Source organism: Corythoichthys intestinalis, chromosome 15 (genome assembly GCF_030265065.1).
Source record: "Corythoichthys intestinalis isolate RoL2023-P3 chromosome 15, ASM3026506v1, whole genome shotgun sequence".
Lineage (NCBI taxonomy): Eukaryota > Metazoa > Chordata > Actinopteri > Syngnathiformes > Syngnathidae > Corythoichthys > Corythoichthys intestinalis.
In genome coordinates this window covers 35,986,546-36,007,921 of record NC_080409.1, presented here as the reverse complement: position 1 = coordinate 36,007,921, position 21,376 = coordinate 35,986,546, and the positions used below count along the sequence as shown (strand labels likewise).

General features: G+C 39.4%; 1 pseudogene; it reads right to left on the bottom strand.

Annotated features, from left to right (window-relative positions):
• Positions 1 to 21,376, bottom strand: part of LOC130930658 (nardilysin-like) — an 89,060-nt pseudogene that overhangs the window by 44,419 nt on the left and 23,265 nt on the right.

Genomic DNA, 21,376 nt, shown 5'->3' with positions numbered 1-21,376 from the left:
AATCGAGGGAAGCCCAGCTTAATTCACTTGCCAAAAAAATGAAGGAACACAGGGACTCCACAGCACACCAAGAAGCGATAAAAATCACTGAGACTGCAAATCAAGACGGACTGCTCAATTTGAATGCCACAAGTCTGAGAGTACTGCCAGGATATTCAGGAAAACATACTATTTTTACATCATCTTAAAATAATGAAATTTTGTACGAGAATCGGCTCCTCATTTATGCTTTTGTTACAATTTTATTAAAGTGTAATGCAGTAGCCCAACACAGATGTAAGACCTGTTGTTTTGTTGTGTGCTATAACTTATAACCAGTGTTGGGAATAACGCCGTTATAAATAACGCCGTTACATAACAGCGTTATTTTTTCAGTAACGGGGTAATCTAACTAATTATTTTTTCCACTGTTACAACGCCGTTACCGTAACTGACAGACAAAAGCGGTGCGTTACTTACTTTGAATAAATTGAAGAAACTACCAGCCGTAACGAGTCTGCTCTGTTTATTTGTCATCCAAGACTTGGGGTGCGTTCAGTTTCATGGCAATTAAACACACATAGCCTACTTTGCACGAACGATGGAGTTGTCGTTTGATACGGTCATAATGTGCAGGTCCTGCACCCATCCGCAGCAAAACTGTTCGTAGCTTTGTAGCGATTTGTAATTTCGGAATCGCTGATGAGTTTAGTAACATACACCAACCAATAAATGCAGCAGAATGTCCATTTCACGTGATTGTGGAATCCCGTCGACATCTTTACTCCATTTGTCCTCGGCTTGCTCGTAAGGGTCAACATTGTTCACATCCTTATGTTTGATCACATACCTGTTCTTCGCCTTAGTAACGAGTTTGTCTCTTTATCAAACTGGCAAGTTAAAGTTTAATGTCCTGCGAGCCAGACCTGCTTCCAATATGGCTGCGTTGTTGTCAAATCTCACGTGATCCCCCATTATGTGACGTAAACGCTCGAGCCTAATAGCGCATGTACTTCAGAGCCGGTTGTTTATATGTGAATTGTCTCGCCCTATGTTTGTATATGTGTATCTGTTGTTAATAAAGTTTTAATTTTTTTTCTAAACAAACTTCAGACCCGGTGTTTTCACACACAAACCGGAACACCGCGTGCGGCAAACACACACGCAAAACAGATGCAGAGGGATATGATGGCAGAGCATTCAGAGGAAAATTTGTCCTTTACGAGGTGGAGATATAAACACTATTTTAAGTTGGTCGAAATTAAAGGAAAGAACGTGCATGACATGTAAAGTGTAATTTATGTCCCTGGGCAAAGCTTTTGTCGATATCTGTGGTAAGCAATTCAAATCTGTTTACCGCAATTTCCGGATTACAAGCCGCTACTTTTTCCTTTCATTTTGAATCCTGCGGCGTATGCAATGATGCGGCCAATTTATCAATTTTTCTAACGACTGCCAGGAGCGCTCGAGCATAAAATGTAAGCGTAAGACACGTGGAATATATGTGTCGAGGAAGACTCTAGTTTGCACTCTTACCTGTATTTTAATTTCTTGTTTTGTGCACGAATAAAAGTAGCAGACCCTCATTGTTGTGCATTAGTAAAATTAGCATACCCGCATCATGGAAAATGCTAGAAGAAATGGATATGACGTGCCGAGTTGAATTGAAGGCTTGGATGGCCAGCGGCGTCAGATCGTTTACAAAAGTGGCCATATGCGAAGAGCAACTTTTGCAAAAGTCTGACAGCGTGGAGCAGCGTGAAAAAAATCCACTATCACCAACGGGTTTCCAAAAGCCGGTCTGCTACGTGACGAAGACGACGACACACGCTCAGGAGTGAGCTTGAGGAGTCAGCTAAGTGCCGTGTTGCTGGCGCTCTTTGGAAAGAAAAGTTACGGTATTGTAACGATGACAAAGAGTAACCCACTAAGTTAGGTTGCAATTCTTTATTTTGGAAACTCGTCGAACAACACACGACTGCTGCCTCTAGCAGCCGAAGCACACACACAGACACACCCGCAACAACAGCACGTCTCTTGCTCTTCCACACCTCCCTTACCTGTAAGTCACGCGCTATATCATAACCCGATTCGTTAAAGTATGGTATTAAAACTTAGAAAACTGTGTATTTCTTTATAAATATTTCAGTTTACTATGTGGTCACACGCGGCTTATAGGCAGGAGAGGCTTATGTGTGTACAAAATGCTTTTTCCTTTAAAAATGTTCTGGGTGGGGCTTGTAATCAGGGGCACTCAATAGTCCAGAAATTACGGTATTTTTGTTGCACTTCAAGTGTAGGATAAATCTGTTGCTGGTGAGGTGCAATGAATATTGCAAGGTTCTATAACACAACTACCTGTCTGTTCTTCTCTGTTCAACTGACTCTAATACTGCTCAGAAAATTTCAAATTCTTTGACATACAACAACTTATTTTTAAAGTAACGGAAATAGTTACGCTCCCTGGTAACTAGTTACATTTACTATCGAGTAATTCAAGTTACTAACTCAGTTACTTTTTGGAAGAAGTAGTGAGTAACTAACTACTTTTTTAAATTGACGTGCCCAACACTGGTTATAACTGGTTTTATTTGCATTTCGGTGGTTTTAGGAGGTTTGAAAAAAAAAATGGCTGCACAGCGGCCATTATGTCAGGGATTTCCGACAAGAAATTCTAGCCACTTTCACCCCTGCCGTCTATCGCTGTCAATGGGCAGTGAATGACTTAACAGAGTCCTTGCTGCACGGATCCCTGGTTAGCTAGTGTTACCGTGGCAACTGATAGCACTCCACTCTTCCCTTAAATGACCCTGTTTCATCTATCACTGAGGCAAATATCAAAGCCAGGGTTGGTTTTCATGAAACCAAAATAGAAGACGAGGGAAAGAGGAAGTTCACCTGGTAGAAGTTTTTGAAACCTTCAGTGGTGAGCGTGATGACGATACAGAAGATGGAGTAGGTAGTGTTCTGATTAGAGCCACTTTCGTTGTTGTGTCCCTGCAGATTGAGAGCCCAGCACCTGCATATGCACATGTCGGGTAAAACAGTTTAGGCTCTCATTCAAATCTTGGCAGCACTAGACATTCAAACTTTGTTATTATTCAAAAGATATGTAAAAAAATATTTTTAAAATTACTAATACTTATAAAAAACAATATAAGTCATTTAAATGACCAAAAACAGATGCTCTTTGTTGTGAATATGATTTATCCAAAATACAGGGAAAAATGGAAAACTACACAAGATTTTATTGCCAAATGAGGGGGCACTTCATGCTGCACCCAACTTAACACAGCCTACCACTCGACTAGCATCGAGGACTCTATGAGTTGTTCGCTGTCGTCACTCATCAAGCGCGGGAAACAAAAGCGTCTGCAACATTCTATTTGTACCAGCACAAGTGAGGATGTTTATTGGAGGGGCATTTTGTATTGCAAGATGACAGAGAGTATTTTTTTTTTTCCTGCGTGTGAATGGCTCGGCCACTTTGGTGACAAGAGGAAGAGTAGCTCTTGTCGGCCTGCGTGTGTCCAGCGCAAAATTGAAGACCTTTAAATTGGGTTTCACTTAGAGGGCTCTCACAAGAGAAAAGCCAAGAGACACTACTCACTTCCTCTTGAGTACCGACAGGATGCTCCCTGGGCCTTTGCTGTTAATCAGCCATGATATGTAGTAAAGAGGCTTCACTCTGAAAAAGAAAAATTTTAAGTTGATTGCGTTCAGACCGTGACAAACGTCAAATGCGTTTGAACTTTTGTGGAATAGATTTGATTAACCTCTTTTTTCCTATAGAGTGAGCATGATTCATTTACTGGTTTGGCCTACGGATATGGTCTGTAAAGTATTGACCAGTGTCCTTCAAAGAAAGGCAGATATTTGCAAATTTGTATTTTGATTAGTGCTGCAACGATTAATCGATTAACTTGAGTAATTCGACTACAGTCCCCGACAAAAGTCTTGTCGCTTATCCATTTTGTAGAAACAATTGCTAATAACTAGGGTTGTTCCGATCATGTTTTTTTGCTCCCGATCCCGATCGTTTTAGTTTGAGTATCTGCCGATCCCGATATTTCCCGATCCGATTGCTTTTTTTGCTCCCAATTCAATTCCAATCATTCCCGATAATTTTTCCCGATCATATACATTTTGGCAATGCATGAAGAAAAAAATGAATAAAACTCGGACGAATATATACATTCAACATACAGTACATAAGTACTTTATTTGTTTATTATGACACTAAATCCTCAAGATGGCATTTACATTATTAACATTTTTTCTGTGAGAGGGATCCACGGATAGAAAGACTTGTAATTCTTAAAGGATAAATGTGACTTTGTGTGTTGTGACTAAATTTTGCCATCTAGTGTATTTGTTGAGCTTTCGGTAAATGATACTGGAGCCATTTAACTTCTGCCCAAATGCATGATGGGAAGTCCAACCATGACTATGCGTCGTGGTACCAATTGATATATCTTCTCTGCGTTGGGAAACAACATAGAGTGTTAAGAAAAAGATCAACTACTACCTTACTACCTCACATTGCTTCCCACGATTATTCTAATCATTGGGAGAGTGATTGTAAGGCTTTAGCCATTTAAAAAAGGCTCCAAAGGCTGCCATAATTCACTCTACTCATTTTACGCTGCCTTTTAGCTCTATATACTGTATGGGTAAAACGGCGCCATTATAGATTGAACACGACAATGGGTGAGTGGGTCGTGCAGTGCATGCGTTAATTGCGTTAAATATTGTAACGTGATGAATGTACAAAATATTAATTCTCGCCATTAACGTGATAAATTTAAGCTTAAGCTTAAACTAACGTTAAATACAATTAGGAAACGATTTAATTTAAGAAATATATATACTGTATATTAAAAAAAGGCATGTCCGATATTTTTTTGCCGATACTTTGAAAATGACGTGATCGGACCCGATTGAGTAACTTGACTTTTAATTATTCAATTGGTTTCAGAAATGGCTGATATGAAAGCTAAGACCCTCCCAAATGATGTTGAATGTACAAAAATATATTTGTTTCACCGAAAAAAGATTTATCATTTAATGAAGGCATAAAGGTCCAATTTTGGCAAGACAAAGACTTTGTCGCCTACAGAAAGTAGTGTGAAAATTAAACAAAAAAACTTCAAATACAAAAATATGTATAACGCACACCCCAACTTTACCTGTAAAATCTAGGGAAAATTCTTGTACCCGTATATAAGGCGCACCCTAATTTTAGCACCAATAAATATGAGTCTCGTGTCTCGAACTTTTATAAAGTAAGCGGTCGCAGCATTTTTTAATCCTTTTGTCAAATATTAAAAAAAAAATAAAAAATACAGTATTAATTTTCTGTGGTAAAATTGCCCACAGTATACCATGATAATTTACTCAAAGTAAGGAGTTGTAGCGAGTTTTAACAGAATTCACCAGCGGAACTAATGTTGGCAAGTTGTGTAGTTCCCGGGGGGAAGAGTTTAGTTAAGGGAACAGCCAGAAGTAAACAAATGTCCCGCGATTTGCGTGCAAGCTGTTACTTTGTGAGTTTCAATGTAAATAAAACAACGTGGCTTGGCTCAGTGGTTCGACACTCTTCCTCAGACTCCTGTCCTAGCTCGCCACACGGTCAACATTTATACGAAACGGATCGCCATATACGTTCTCTTCATGACAACATCGCCATGTGCCGTCCGGCATGTTGCAACGCAAAGGTTAGAAAAATGTACCGGTAAATAATAAACGAATAGTACAAAAAAACATTTTAATTTTATGAGATGTGAAAAATAACATGAAAGTAATTCTTTACTACATGAAACTTGATTATTAAATCACTGTCATTCAGATTAGGTAATATTGTGCTGGTCCATGCTTACAATGGAACATGAATCATGATGAATTTTTTTTGTCTCCGTCCCTGTACCCGTGAATAACGCGCACCCATGATTTTACGAGTAAATTTTTGAAAAAAAAGTGCGCGTTATATTCGGGAAATTACGGTAAGCGAATTAAGTAGTGGTGCTGTGAGATCCAAATTTAACATTTTGTATGACTTCCATGGGCTTCGGCAAGGATTCATACAATTTATTAATGAAGTCATTAGGAACATCAAAGAAAGCAGTCTTGCATGCCTCCCAGAGTTCATCAACATTCTTGGGTTTCATCTTCCATGCTGACTTTTTCATCCTACCCCAGACATGCTCAATGATGTTCATGTCTGGAGACTGGGCTGGCCAGTCCTGGAGGATCTTGATCTTCTTTGCCTTGAGTAACTTTGAGGTAGAGATTGAAGTATGCGATGGAGCACCATTCTGCTGCAGAATTTGTCCCTTTTTATGGTTAGGAATGTAAGAGGCAGCTAAGATTTGTTGATATTTCAGACTATTTATGTTGCCTTCCACCCTGCAGATCTCTAGCACACGCCCTTACTGGATGTAACCCCAGACCATGATTTTGCCACCACCAAACTTCACTGTTTTCTGAGTGAATCTCAGATCCATGTAGCCTCCAGTAGGTCTCCTGCGATATTTGCGGCAACTGTGGTGCAATTCAAGATTCATCTGAAAAATCCACCTTTTACCACTTTTCCATTGTCCATCTTTTTGACAGGCTGTGGGCCTTGGCAAATGCCACACGATTTTTTAATTGTCTACACCCTGAGAGGTAAATAGTCTGAAATATCAACAAATTTTAGCTGCCTCTTACATTCCTAACCATAAAAAGGGACAAATTCTGCAGCAGGATGTTGCTCCATCGCATACTTCAATCTCTACCTCAAAGTTCCTCAAGGCAAAGAAGATCAAGATCCTCCGGGACTGGCCAGCCCAGTCACCAGACATGAACAGGATGAAAGAGAAAGCATGGAAGACGAAACCCAAGAATGTTGATGAACTCTGGGAGGCATGCAAGACTGCTTTCTTTGATGTTCCTGATGACTTCATCAATAAATTGGATGAATCCTTGCCGAGCAGCATGGATGCAGTCCTTCAAGCCCATGGAAGTCATACAAAATATTAAATTTGGATCTCACAGCACCAATACTTAATTCGCTTATGTTATGTAACATATTTTTTGTGTTTGAAGTACATTTTTTGTTAAATAATCACACTATTTTCTGTAGGTGACAAAACTTTTGTCTTGCCAAAATTGGACCTTTATCATTAAATGATAAATCATTTTTCAGTGAAACAAATATATTTTTGTACATTCAACATCAATTGTGAGGGTCTTCGCTTTCATATGAGCCATTTTTTAAACCAATTGAATAATTAAAAGTCAGGTTACTAGCAATTGTTTCTACAAAATGGATAAGCGACAAGACTTTTGTCAGGGACTGTAGAAAAAAAGCTTAGAGTATTCGTTTAATTAGAATGGCGTTGTAATGGTAATTTTGACAGTGTTTGCATTTAGTTGGATTGATTTGGGTGGATTCACTGCCCTCTTTTGGTAACAGTGAATATGACACATCTCATTTAATATGGCTGACTCCAGCTGCTCCATTTTAAGACCAACATAAGGTTAAGTTTTTGTTTGAACTAATGTTTTTTTAATGCATTCGTAATTTAGTTTATCGGTATATTTATCCATTTTTGGGAAAAATGTGTTTGAATAATTTGTTAAGAGCATTGTAAAAAACGTTAGCATTTTATTGCATTTAAACTCGTGGACTATGCTATGCAGGTTTGCTAATTTAGTTTTCTTTTGTTGAACTTACATCCTCATTTATTCATTTTTTAAAATTCTGCTTGAGGCTAATCTCAGGTATTTAAATTTATTTTTAAATGTAAGTGCAATCCTGCATCATTTGAAGAAACACTCAGGAAATGTATTTTGTACGTGAATTTACTGCTCTTTTGAAAGTGCAATCCTAGCCAGCCTCCTAAAATCTATTCTGCCACGCATTCTCGCAGTCGGCGTGATGTCACGAAGACGTCATCTCGCATAGCAACATGTCGCCATTTAGATAGGGGGGGCACGCACAGTTGAACATCCGTAGACAAACGTTGTCTGAAATTCATATATTTCAGCCGTATTTTGCGTCTTTTTTTTCATAAAAACGTCTTAAACATGACTTATTATCACCAGTCACTGCCGACAGACGTGAGGAGGCGATACAACTTAAAATTAGCGTGTATTGGCCTGCAAATCTGCCCATACAAAGTTGCAGCTGATAACTGGATAAACAATCCAAAGGAATTGCCTACAGTGGAGTTCGGAAACATCTACAACTACCTCATAAAGTCACCCAGTAAGTTGACCTTTATCAATTACGTGGAATATGTACTGTGTGGAACTAAGAAAACTGGTAGTATATACGGAGTGATTATTTCTGCCGTAAACGGTAATTCGCCTCCAAGCGTTATTTACCCGTGAACACGTCACGGCAAAATAACCAATTCCCACCAGGCCAATAATATACTGATTGACCGATCAGAACAGTTGACAGCAAAAGAAAAATAACGGTTTGTGAGTTGTCGGTTCTGGTAATAATAATTTGGGTGGATACATTGCCCTCTAGTGGTAATCCTAGCAGCTAATTGGGGCAAAAAAAAAATTTGATTAAAGTTTACTCACCAGTAATAAAATGTCGGCTGCAAACGTAAATGTGCCTGGTCCACGGAACCATCTCCTTTTACTGTTTCTCGATTGATTGCTTTCAGCCAATTGCTTGTCCTTTTCTTCTCACGAGGAAGAATGAAGAACTTCAAATGCGGCTCCGAACTCTTCCTTGTGTTACAATCCGCAACACGGCAACTTTTAGTCATTCCGACGGAAAAAAAGACCGCAAATAAGACAAAAGTTCAACGCGTTTGTACTACAATGCACGAGAGAGCAACTGCTTGTGACTCGTGTTTTGCCCCCTTTCAATATGGCGACACTTTGTTGTGGATTTTTAAGACCAACATAAGTTAAGTTTTTGTTTGGACTAATGTTTTTTTAATGCATTCGTAATTTAGTTTATCGGTATATTTATCCATTTTTGTGGAAATATGTGTTTGAATGTTTTGTTAAGAGCATTGTAAAAAATGTTAGCATTTTATAGCATTTAAGCTAGTGGACTTTGCTATGCAGGTTTGCTAGTTTAGTTTTCATTTGTTGTACTTAGATCCTCATTTATTCATTTTTTTATTCTGTTTGAGGCTCATCTCAGGTATTTAGATTTATTTTTAAATGAAAGTGCAATCCTGCATAATTTGAAGAAACACTCAGGAAATGTATTTTGTATGTGAATTTACTTAAATGTTTCTAATCGGATTACTCGAATATTCGAACAAACTAGTTCATCGACAACTAAAATAATCGATAGCTGCAGCCCTAATTTTGATTACAGTGATTAAAGAGATCATGCTGAGCAACAATTAAAAAAAAAAGGCACGATTGTTAATTAAACTTCAAAGGGTAAACACCAGGGAGGGTGGATGACAGGCTGAAGAGGCTCTGATATTAGTTTGTCTGCTAAAGCTTGGGGATAAAATATGCTTCAGCTATTCCAAATGTTTTACAGAACACATGACTATTGATAAAATACAAACACTCAACACAACACTCACCTGTAGTGCTTCTCTTGACGGGGGAGTGCCCAGGTGATATTCAACGAATGCACATTCTGGACAGGGACAACTACAAAGTACAAGTAACACAAAATCTCGGGTATTGACTTAGATGGCCACCGATGCCAACAAGAAACAAGCTTCAAGACTCAGCAGATGAGTTTTGAGTGTCCAAACCCAAATATTGAGATGTGCTGTGTACCTCTGTATAGCTTGTTGAAAGAGGGCGTGTCAAATGGATCAAGCATGTCAGAGAAGTCTGGCTTTGGTAGGCCACTGTAGACACAGATGTGCAACAACACAGTAAAGAAATACATGACAAAAATAAAGGTTATACCAAAATTAAAACAAAAAAACACTAACTTGTTGGGCACCTTGCTGAAGATTTCACGCACCCATTTCTCCAGCGTGTCCAGTTTCTCTGCAGTCACACAATCACAACTGTCAAGTTGTTCTACAAGGAGAACTTGGCGATTTTAAGACCTACACCGTAGCTCCAAAAAAAATTGAGATCGATCTCAGTGTTTATCATGATCTCAGTACAACCCTAATTTCAAAAGAAGTTGGGACAGGTGGGAAAATAGACTAAGACAGTTGAGGAATGCCCATCAAAAGCCTTTTTGGAACACCCCATGGGCCAACAGGCTAATTAGGGATAGGTGGGTATTAGGAGTGGGATCCTCTTGGTACCTCACAATACGATACGATTTGCAATACAAATCTCACGATAACGATGATCTGACGATATGGCGATACAATGATTATCGATACATTGGTCAGGAAATCCTTCTAGGATATTCTACAAACAACTAATAAACAGAAAAACAAGCTTCTGCTGTGAATTGGAATAAGTTTATCATTCGTAGACGTCCAATCCATTTAAACTGGGAGGGTGGCCATCCCTCCCACTTCAAAGGGATTGAACGTCTAAGGCCGGTAGTGGCAGCCAATGCCAGGCAATGAGGTAATTTTGGGCCATTTAAGATCATTTACCTGTTAATTTTCAGTTACTTCCAGTTGATTTTGGGGTATTTTATGGGTCTCTTCCTGTTTATTTTGAGTTACAGAACAAGAAATGACCTGGGATTCACCCAAATGAATAGACAGTGACTCAAACTAAACACAAAATGACCTGTAAATGCCTAGAAAATCAGACAGAATGACTGTGAATGCTCTGGTTTCGAATGAACAAATGTTCCCAGTCTCATCGAACACCGTCAATGTAGCCTTAGAGTTAATTGAGACACTATTAGGGGTGGAAGATTTTGGTAGCAACTAGTTGGTTCATTTTCATTTGTATTTTTTCAGACATTGACATCTTTTTAAAACGGTATCTCGATTCTTGGCAGGAGCATATGGATAACCTTTTGGGATACAAAGTATCACGATATGTCACCGTTTCGATATTTTGTCACACCTCCAGTGGGTATCATGATTTAGTAAAAAGCTTCCCTGAGTTGCTCAGTCATTGACGATTAAATATGCGACGTTCGCCTCTTTGTGAAAAGGTGAGTGAGAATTTAGGCTAACAGTTTAAGGACAATATTCTTCCATGTCCAGTTGCTAGGAATTTCGGGATTTCATCATCAACGGTGTCTAATATCATCACAAGTTTGAGAATCTGGATAAATCAATGAATGTAATTGTAAATTTTCAAATTATTTAATTTGAGATGGACAGTTAAATTTAACAGACCGTAATGTGATTTGACACAATATAAACAATGCCCATGTCTTGTCAAACGGCAGCCCAATAGGCTATAAGTGGCCGGTGACGGACTCGAATCGGGCTTTGGTCACGGTGATCGCGAATGTAAACATTCAGTGTTAGCGGCTGTTGTTCACTTACCGACATGACCATCCACAACCAACTCTAGCCCTAATTCTCTGGCTTCTTTTCCCCCTTTTAAAATCTTCATTTTTTTCTCATTCACCTCTATGATCTTCATCTCTTTTTTTTTTTTCTTTTCTGCGCACCCGATTTATGACGACTCGCCTAGAGTTTATAACAATGACATATTTTAATTCCCGCTTCGAGGCACGTACGTAGTGTAGCCCTGAGTGCGCCAGAGCGGGGTCAAACCATTCTCTGCTAAGACAGAGGGGGTGGGAGGAGGCGTTTAATATGTTAAAGTTTGTAAGTATATATCGAGTAGAACATAATATTTAATCAGACAATGAAAAATATAAAAAAGAAATACGTATGTGAATGTAAAGTAAAATAAATTAAGGGTTATTCAGGGGCCCCTATGGTCCTGAGGCTCGGGACAAAATACCCGGTTGCCCCCCCGCCTGTTGACGGACTTGCTGAATGCCTTGACCTTTGATGCCTCAGGCGGCACTGCATCAAAAACCAACATCAATATGTAATGCGTTGCCATATCGCTGCAAGACTATCCCACTTAAAACGATTGGACATCTATTGTCATCAATGGCAGACAATGTACAGTGCCTTGCAAAAGTATTCGGCCCCCTTGCACCTTGCAACCTTTCGCCACATTTCAGGCTTCAAACATAAAGATATAAAATTCTAATTTTTTGTCAAGAATCAACAACAAGTGGGACACAATCGTGAAGTGGAACAAAATATTTTGGATAATTGAAACTTTTTTAACAAATAAAAAACTGAAAAGTGGGGCGTGCAATATTATTCGGCCCCCTTGCGTTAATACTTTGTAGCGCCACCTTTTGCTCCAATTACAGCTGCAAGTCGCTTGGGGTATGTTTCTATCAGTTTTGCACATCGAGAGACTGACATTCTTGCCCATTCTTCCTTGCAAAACAGCTCGAGCTCAGTGAGGTTGGATGGAGAGTGTTTGTGAACAGCAGTCTTCAGCTCTTTGCACAGATTCTCGATTGGATTCAGGTCTGGACTTTGACTTGGCCATTCTAACACCTGTATACGTTTATTTTTGAACCATTCCATTGTAGATTTGGCTTTTTGTTTTGGATCATTGTCCTGTTGGAAGATAAATCTCCGTCCCAGTCTTAGGTCTTGTGCAGATACCAACAGGTTTTCTTCCAGAATGTTCCTGTATTTGGCTGCATCCATCTTCCCGTCAATTTTAACCATCTTACTTGTCCCTGCTGAAGAAAAGCAGGCCCAAACCATGATGCTGCCACCACCATGTTTGACAGTGGGGATGGTGTGTTCAGGGTGATGAGCTGTGTTGCTTTTACGCCAAACATATCGTTTTGCATTGTGGCCAAAAAGTTCAATTTTGGTTTCATCTGACCAGAGCACCTTCTTCCATGTTTGGTGTGTCTCCCAGGTGGCTTGTGGCAAACTTTAAACGAGACTTTTTATGGATATCTTTGAGAAATGGCTTTCTTCTTGCCACTCTTCCATAAAGGCCAGATTTGTGCAGTGTACGACTGATTGTTGTCCTATGGACAGACTCTCCCACCTCAGCTGTAGATCTCTGCAGTTCATCCAGAGTGATCATGGGCCTCTTGGCTGCATCTCTGATCAGTTTTCTCCTTGTTTGAGAAGAAAGTTTGGAAGGACGGCCGGGTCTTGGTAGATTTGCAGTGGTCTGATGCTCCTTCCATTTCAATATGATGGCTTGCACAGTGCTCCTTGAGCTGTTTAAAGCTTGGGAAATCTTTTTGTATCCAAATCCGGCTTTAAACTTCTCCACAACAGTATCTCGGACCTGCCTGGTGTGTTCCTTGGTTTTCATAATGCTCTCTGCACTTTAAACAGAACTCTGAGACTATCACAGAGCAGGTGCATTTATACGGAGACTTGATTACACACAGGTGGATCTAATTATCATCATCGGTCATTTAGGACAACATTGGATCATTCAGAGATCCTCACTGAACTTCTGGAGTGAGTTTGCTGCACTGAAAGTAAAGGGGCCGAATAATGTTGCACGCCCCACTTTTCAGTTTTTTATTTGTTAAAAAAGTTTAAATTATCCAATAAATGTTGTTCTACTTCACGATTGTGTCCCACTTGTTGTTGATTCTTGACAAAAAAATTAAATTTCATATCTTTATGTTTGAAGCCTGAAATGTGGCGAAAGGTTGCAAGATTCAAGGGGGCCGAATACTTTTGCAAGGCACTGTAACAGTTAAACATCAGCTGAACCAAACCTGAAAATACGATACGTTTTTTTCGAATTTCAAGCTGTTTTCCCCTTTGCTTAAACAAATAGCAAATGACAACAACATCTAAACCTAAATTTTCCTTTGTTTTGTTTTCCCTCCTGAGATTTGCTTTATTTCTCTTGATACTAAACAATCCTTCTGATATCTTCCACATCAAAACAGATAATAAGACAATAACTGATTCCTTTTGGAAAACGTCCCTTTGGTCAAATATGAATGTAAACATGTTCCGTAATTGGTTTTAGCATAAAAGAGGTATGATTATAAGCACTGTCAACCTAATGTTGCTCCATCTATATAATTGCGTCAGAGCTGTTTGCTGCTTTGGTGGCAATAGGTTCAAATTCCCCATGACTTGCCTACAGAGGTGGGTAGAGTAGCCAAAGATTTTACTCAAGGAAGAGTAGCGTCACTTCTGGATAATATTACTCAAGTAATATTAAAAGTAGTCATCCCAAAATTTACTCAAGTAGAAGTAAAAAAGTTGAAAAGTCGAAAAGAATACTCAAGAAATGGGTAACATTGTGAGTAACTGCTTGCACTGTCTGCTTTTTTAAAGACCGGTACTTTTTTTTCTCCGGACAACTTCATTTATAACTGTTATTATTATACTGGACTATAGCTTATTACATGAGTATATTAGGACAAAATGATGATACAAAAATCATCGAATTCAGACTAGAACAACACTAATACCCCTTTCCCACTGGCCAAAAACCCGTGTCAACCCACTAAGAATCGGCTTTTGGTGGCAGGGGGAAAGGTTCAGCGACCCGCCTCGACCCGGGTCAATCAACCGACCCGCGTTAAAATTACCTCGGCTCTGATCGTCATGCAGTGTGAAAGCAAAACCCCGGGTCAACAGTCAACACCCTAATCTACGTGGTGACGTCGTCTCTTACGTGATGCGTCATAACAACATGCCAGTCGCCTCCCATTTACCACGCTCCACAACCGTAGTTACATCGATGCTAACAACAAAGCTAGTAGAAGAAGAAGAATTCATGTCACCTACGTTGCCTCAGCACAAGCAGTGTTGATCCTTTGCCGCATTTTGACCATTTTGAGGGCAGTAAAAAGCATGAAAACAGAGAACACAAACAGAAAGGAGGCTTCCATAATGCTCTACATTGTTTACTTCCTTGAACTGAATGAATTCGGTCGCACTTGTCGACGTTGATCTTAGCGTGGTGACGTCACGTAACCTTACGCACAGCTGAGAAGGGGTGGGGCGTTCGACGGGTGAAAAAAAAAAAAGACACGGCTTTTTTTGTCAATGGGAAAGGTGCCAAATGCTAATTGCTAGTGGGTTGCATTGGCTTGGAAAAAACGCGCGTTGACCCACTAGTTTCAGTGGGAAAGGGGCATAGGAAACATCATGAGCATGAGTGCCCTCTAGTGGAGAAAAAACATGGTTACCTATGAATGCTATAATGGAGTCATGTGGTTATTGTTGCGATGTCTCATTGGTGAAACTGAGGCCAACGTTTACATGACAACGACGATAACAATGACTGTCGCAAAAGTGGCCACACGTTTTTTTAATTGTCTGCACTCTGAGAGATAAATAGTCTGAAATATCAACAAATCTTAGCGGCCTCTTACATTCCAAACCATAAAAAGGGACAAATTCTGCAGCAGGATGGTGTTCCATCGCATACTTCAATCTCTACCTCAAAGTTCCTCAAGGCAAAGAAGATCAAGATCCTCCAGGACTGGCCAGTCCAGTCACCAGACATGAACATCATTGAGCATGTATGGGGTAGGATGAAAGAGGAAGCATGGAAGATGAAACCCAAGAATGTTGATGAACTCTGGGAGGCATGCAAGACTGCTTTTTATGTTCTTGATGACTTAACCAATAAATTGTATGAATCCTTGCCGAGGTCCATGGAATTTATACAAAATATTATATTTGGATCTCACGGCACGACTACTTAATTTGCTTATGTTATGTAACATATTTTTGTATTTGGAGTACATTTTTTGTTCAATTTTCACACTACTTTCTGTAGGCAACAAAACTTTTGCCTTGCCAAAATTGGACCTTTATGTCTTCATTAAATGATACATCTTTTTTCAGTGAAACAAATATATTTTTGTACATTCAACATTCATTTGGGAGGGTCTTAGCTTTCATATGAGCCATTTTTGAAACCAATTGAATAATTAAAAGTCAGGTTATTAGCAATTGTTTCTACAAAATGGATAAGTGACAAGACTTTTGTCAGGGACTGTAGTGTAGCCCAAAGTAGTGGAGTAGGGGTATTGTTTCTTCTTCACAAATCTACTCAAAAGTATTGCGTGGTAAAACGACTCTAAGAAGTACAATTTTCTCAAAAAGTTACTCAAGTAAATGTAATTTGAATGTAATGTGCTATACCAGCCTCCTCTACTTGTCTGTAGTGGAAAAGTGAAAGAAAATGCCACACTTGAAGTTAATCTCCGATATTTGGTGAAGTCCAGTGAGATTACACAAACCAATTCTGCAAAGAGCGTGATTTAGGACTCACTTTTTTCTCACAAATGCCACCACGAGTCATCATCGGACTCCTCCGCAGCTGTTAATGAGCCGCCTGATATTTCCTGCGAGAAGGCGCCAAGACCCGACAATGACATCACTGGGATGAAGGCGGCGACCCGAGGTGAGCTGCGAATAATTAGCCACGCTCGGCCAGAAACGGACGCGTGGAGCGGCTCCTCATTAGAGCTTTGCGGCTTCATTAAGAGTCAATTAATCAGCGGATCGCTCATTAAAGAGTTCTGTCAATCTGCTCGCCGGCAGGTTGTTGACTGAGGATCCACGCGGATCACTTTCATCATACAAAACGGGTTTGACCAAGACCTAACCTTTGGAAGATATGCTATTAAGAGTTAGGTTGCCTACCATTGTTAAGAAAAGAACATTTTCCTCAAATATAGAGCCGACAATTAATTGACTGTAAAGGTATGCAACAACTACTTTGAAAATCGAGCCATCGTTTGGAGAATTTGCAGGGTTTCCCCTACAACAAAAGATTGTGGCACAGTGCCACAGCAAAATAAAAGCGGTAGCCTAGTGTGAAGGGTACAGCGGCAACCTATTCAATGTGTATTGTAATGTCCGTAACTATGCCCGGCCCCCTTAAGAGACTTGGGAGCTGTGATATAGGGGCAAGGGAGTAGGAAGAATGGGGTAACGGCGCGATAGCGAGAGATAGTGGTCGCATGTGGCAGCAGCCCGCTGTTATTTTATTATTGTTTTTCTTTTATTATTGTTGCCACATTAAAATAGGTAAGCCAATACTGACTCCTCTTCTCCTCCCCATCCGGGGCATTACAGTATTTTGGATCAGACTTTTCGGCGAAAGTGAGCGGTTGAAGGCCGTCTTGGACAGAACGGCAAGTTTGAATTAATTTGCGCCGAGAGGCGGGGCCCAAAATAGAGCCTTGCTTTATTTCAGAGCACTGCCGCGCTAACGTAAACAACGAGGGGCAGGCGTACTTATATCTGTGCTATCAGGCTGTTTTGGTGGACGGATATACGCTGTCATGGCTGACGAAACCTTGATAAATGCACTTTTTTTCAAGTCTCGCGAGCTCTGGGACACTCGGAAAATGACTCTCCTACCTCGCCTTGTTCATTTATGTGGAAATGTAGTTCACGAACAACAAAGAAAACTATTCAACTTCTCGCCGAAACTAGTAAAACTCTTTACATGGCTATTAGAATCGCCCCCTACTCCTTGAAATGGGTCCATTAACAGAAGGACTGTTATTGTTGTGGTAATGTAGTACGTATTAATTTCAATTTCAATTTATTCACAGACACACATTCATATTCCCAAAGTGTACATCATCTCATAATGCTGAGCTAGGATCATGTCTGAGTCAGGTCTCCTTAAGAAGCTACTCAAAGTTTATAACAAAGACAATCATAAGGAAAATTATAAGAAGAGTAGAAAGGGTGAAATGTTGCATATTATAGGATCCTCATACAATAACATACTGACAAACAATAACATTAAACCCTAAATACACACACACACAAAAACATACTTTCCTAGAAGAGAAATTTATAACCTAGGTATGTTGTAATTTTTATATTTGGAGATCAGAATGCTTTTTGGCATTGTTTTAAAGGTGGAGATGGATTTCACACTTTTAGCTTGTTGATGAGCTTATTCCAAATTAGGGCCAAATAAAATGAAAAAGAAGGACTACACATGTAAGTCGTACTATTTCCACGAGAAAAAAGTTGTGTTAATATGTAGGGTAATGTAGCTGTAATTAGCTGCGCATTTTACATACATGTACCGTAGCTGACAGCTAAGACATTAGCCTGGCTAAAATATTTCAAATGGATATTTGTTATGGTTATTCAATGGGAAAAAAATGTGGGGGGAAAAAAATCTCATTTGTCATGATATAACGCAATTTTGCCTTGGCACGACATGGTGAGGCTGTCCGACTCAGAGGCAGCTCAACACCACAGCTTCAAAAAATCTTAAGAGGAAACCCTGATTTGTCCACCTAAAAATTGCCCAAATACTAATTATTTTTGGATCTGCATATTTATGAAAAATAGTATAATGAAATATAATCTTATATATACAGTATATATACAGTGGGGCAAATAAGTATTTAGTCAACCACCAATTGTGCAAGTTCTCCTACTTGAAATAATTAGAGAGGCCTGTAATTCGCAACATGGGTAAACCTCAACCATGAGAGAATGTGAAACCCCCCCCCAGACAATCACATTGTTTGTTTTTAAAGAATTTATTTCCAAATTAGAGTGGAAAATAAGTATTTGGTCACCTACAAACAAGTAAGATTTCTGGCTGTAAAAGAGGTCTAACTTCTTCTAACGAGATCTAACGAGGCTCCACTTGTTACCTGTATTAATGGCACCTGTTTTAACTCATTATCGGTATAAAAGACACCTGTCCACAAGCTCAGTCAGTCACACTCCAAACTCCACTATGACCAAGACCAAAGAACTGTTGAAGGACACCAGAGACAATTGTAGACCTGCACCAGGCTCAGAAGACAATCTGCAATAGGTAAAATGCTTGGTGTAAAGAAATCAACTGTGGGAGCAATTATTAGAAAATGGAAGACATACAAGATCGCTGATAATCTCCCTCGATCTGGGGCTCTATGCAAGATCTGTGGCGTCAAAATTATAACAAGAACGGTGAGCAAAAATCCCAGAACCACATGGGGGGAACAAGTGAATGACCTTCAGAGAGCTAAGACCAGATCTCAACCCCATAGAAAATCTGTGGAGGGAGTTGAAAGTCCGTGTTGCCCAACGACAGCCCCAAAACATCATTGCTCTAAAGGAGACCTGCATGGAAGAATGGGCCAAAATACCATGTGTGAGAGGCTTGTGAAGCGTTACAGAAAACGTTTGGCCTCCGTCATTGCCAACAAATTGTACATAACAAAGTATTGAGATGAACTTTTGGTATTGACCAAATACTTATTTTCCACCATGATTTGCAAATAAATTCTTTAAAAATCAAGCAATGTGATTACGCATTCTGTCTCTCATGGTTGAGGTTTACCCATGTTGACAATTACAGGCCTCTGTAATATTTTCAAGTGGGAGAATTTGCACAAGTAGAGGTTGATTAAATACTTATTTGCCCCACTGTATATATACTGTATGGCGGAAGACACTAACAGGACTGAAAAAGCAGTTTCTGCTCTTGCACTCCTCTTTAAAAGAAACCGCTTTATTTTAAGCCAAAACAACTGTTGTGTTTGATAGAACAATGTCTATATGCTGCCTTAGCAAATTCACGGCACATTAAGCTATTTTTTTTGCCCTTTTTACCCTGAAAATCCCTGTTTACAGATGTTGCGCAACCGCTTTTGTTTCAAACCAGCCATAAAACGAAGGTAATTATATTTATTATTCAAAATATGTCATTTGATGTCTAATATTTTGTTTAAAAAAAGAAAAACGACTTTAGAAATTTATTCACTAGCATGTTTTAAACTTTTTAACAAATTACGTCACAATGAAAAAATTGGTGTCTGTAAAAAAGTCACAGATATTTACCTCATAACTATCGTTTATTTGTATTTTTTTGTTTCTGTCGCATTTTTTCCGATATGTTCGATGATAAATAATCGATCCAAACAGATAAAAATTGGGAAAAAAAAAAAAAAAAAACGTTTAAAAAGGTAAATATATGAAACAGAAAATCTCGATCACTCCTTGATGTCTGCGATTTCTGCATCGCGACCCTTGTTATATTACCATGTTTCACCCATAAAATCACCCAAAAATCCAGCTGTGGACATTCACAGCAGTGTCTCACTCGGTGATACACGCTACATGGAGATATTTGATTGAAACAAGGTAAGTACAGGATAATATCTCATTGAAGTCATGGCGTCTGGAATTCTGCTCCCGCGTGCTCTCACCTCCAGATAGGGTTTTGCTTTTTAAATTTTTTTTTTTTTTAAATGCCCTCCAGTTCAAAATTTTCTTCCCCCAGAAAATTGAAAAAAAAACAAATTTTTTTTTAAATGCCCTCCTGTTCAAAATTTTTCTTTCCCCAGAAAATTGAGAAAAATTTTGAATAGGAGGGCATTAAAAAAAAAAAAAAAATTAACAGCAAAACCCTAACTGGAGGTGAGAGCACGCGAGAGCATTATTAAAGACGCCATGATTTTAACGAGATATTATCACGTATTTACCTCTTTTCGATCCAAAAACTCCATGTAGCATGTATCACCGATTGTTAAGACACAGCTGTGAATGGCCACAGCTGGATTTTTGGGGGATTTTATGGGTGAAACATGGTAATATAACAAGGGTCGCGATGCAGAAATCGCAGACATCAAGGAATGGCCGACATTTTCTTTTTCATATATTTACCTTTTTAAATGTTTTTTTTTTTTTCCAATTTTTCTTTGTTTGGATAAATTATTTATCATCTAACATAATTAGTTAACTCTCAGAATAATCATTTGTGGCAGCTGAATCTACTATACATTACCATTGGACTGGACAGCCAGCGTCATGTAATGTGCAGAGTAGTGCCTCTTCCAGAAGGCTCGCAGTCGATTGTAGACGTTGATTTTCTTCTTGTTGGGATCGTGCTTCAGAGTCTGTGCGTTCCCTGGCGAGTTGTGACCAATCACATCACTCAATATGGTCAAATCGTCCCGCCTGAGGATAAAATTTCTCACACGGCTGTTGACTCACCCCAACTGAACTTGCCGATGGGGTATCCTGGTTTGGCCAGACTGGCCAACAGCATGTGTTTCCTATTTGAGTCGTAAGGCTTTTTCTGCTGATACTCTATCAGGCAGGATATATAAAGACTCAAGATGGCGGTTTTGTGACTGTGAACAGGGGCGGACTTACCGCTGTCAAGGACCTCCACCTCCCTGTCTATAGTTTCTTGGACCAGCAGGGGGCAGATGAAAAACTGAGCCCACCTTAAATAGAGGACACGGGTAGGAGGTAATTAGCTGCCAGGTAGCCATCACAACTTGAAGTCCTCTTAGGGATAGGTTGTATTGATCTGATTAAATTCCACATAGACAAAATCCTTCCATCATTTGAGTGCAAATGTCATTCTGGACTAATTTTGACTAATTACGTCTGATTTCTCCTACTACCCATTTAATCATATCTGGTCAGATTTGTTGCTGCAAAAAGTACAATGTTAATTAAAGGGTGTAACGATACATTGATCTGGATCGATACCTTGACTGGTTAAG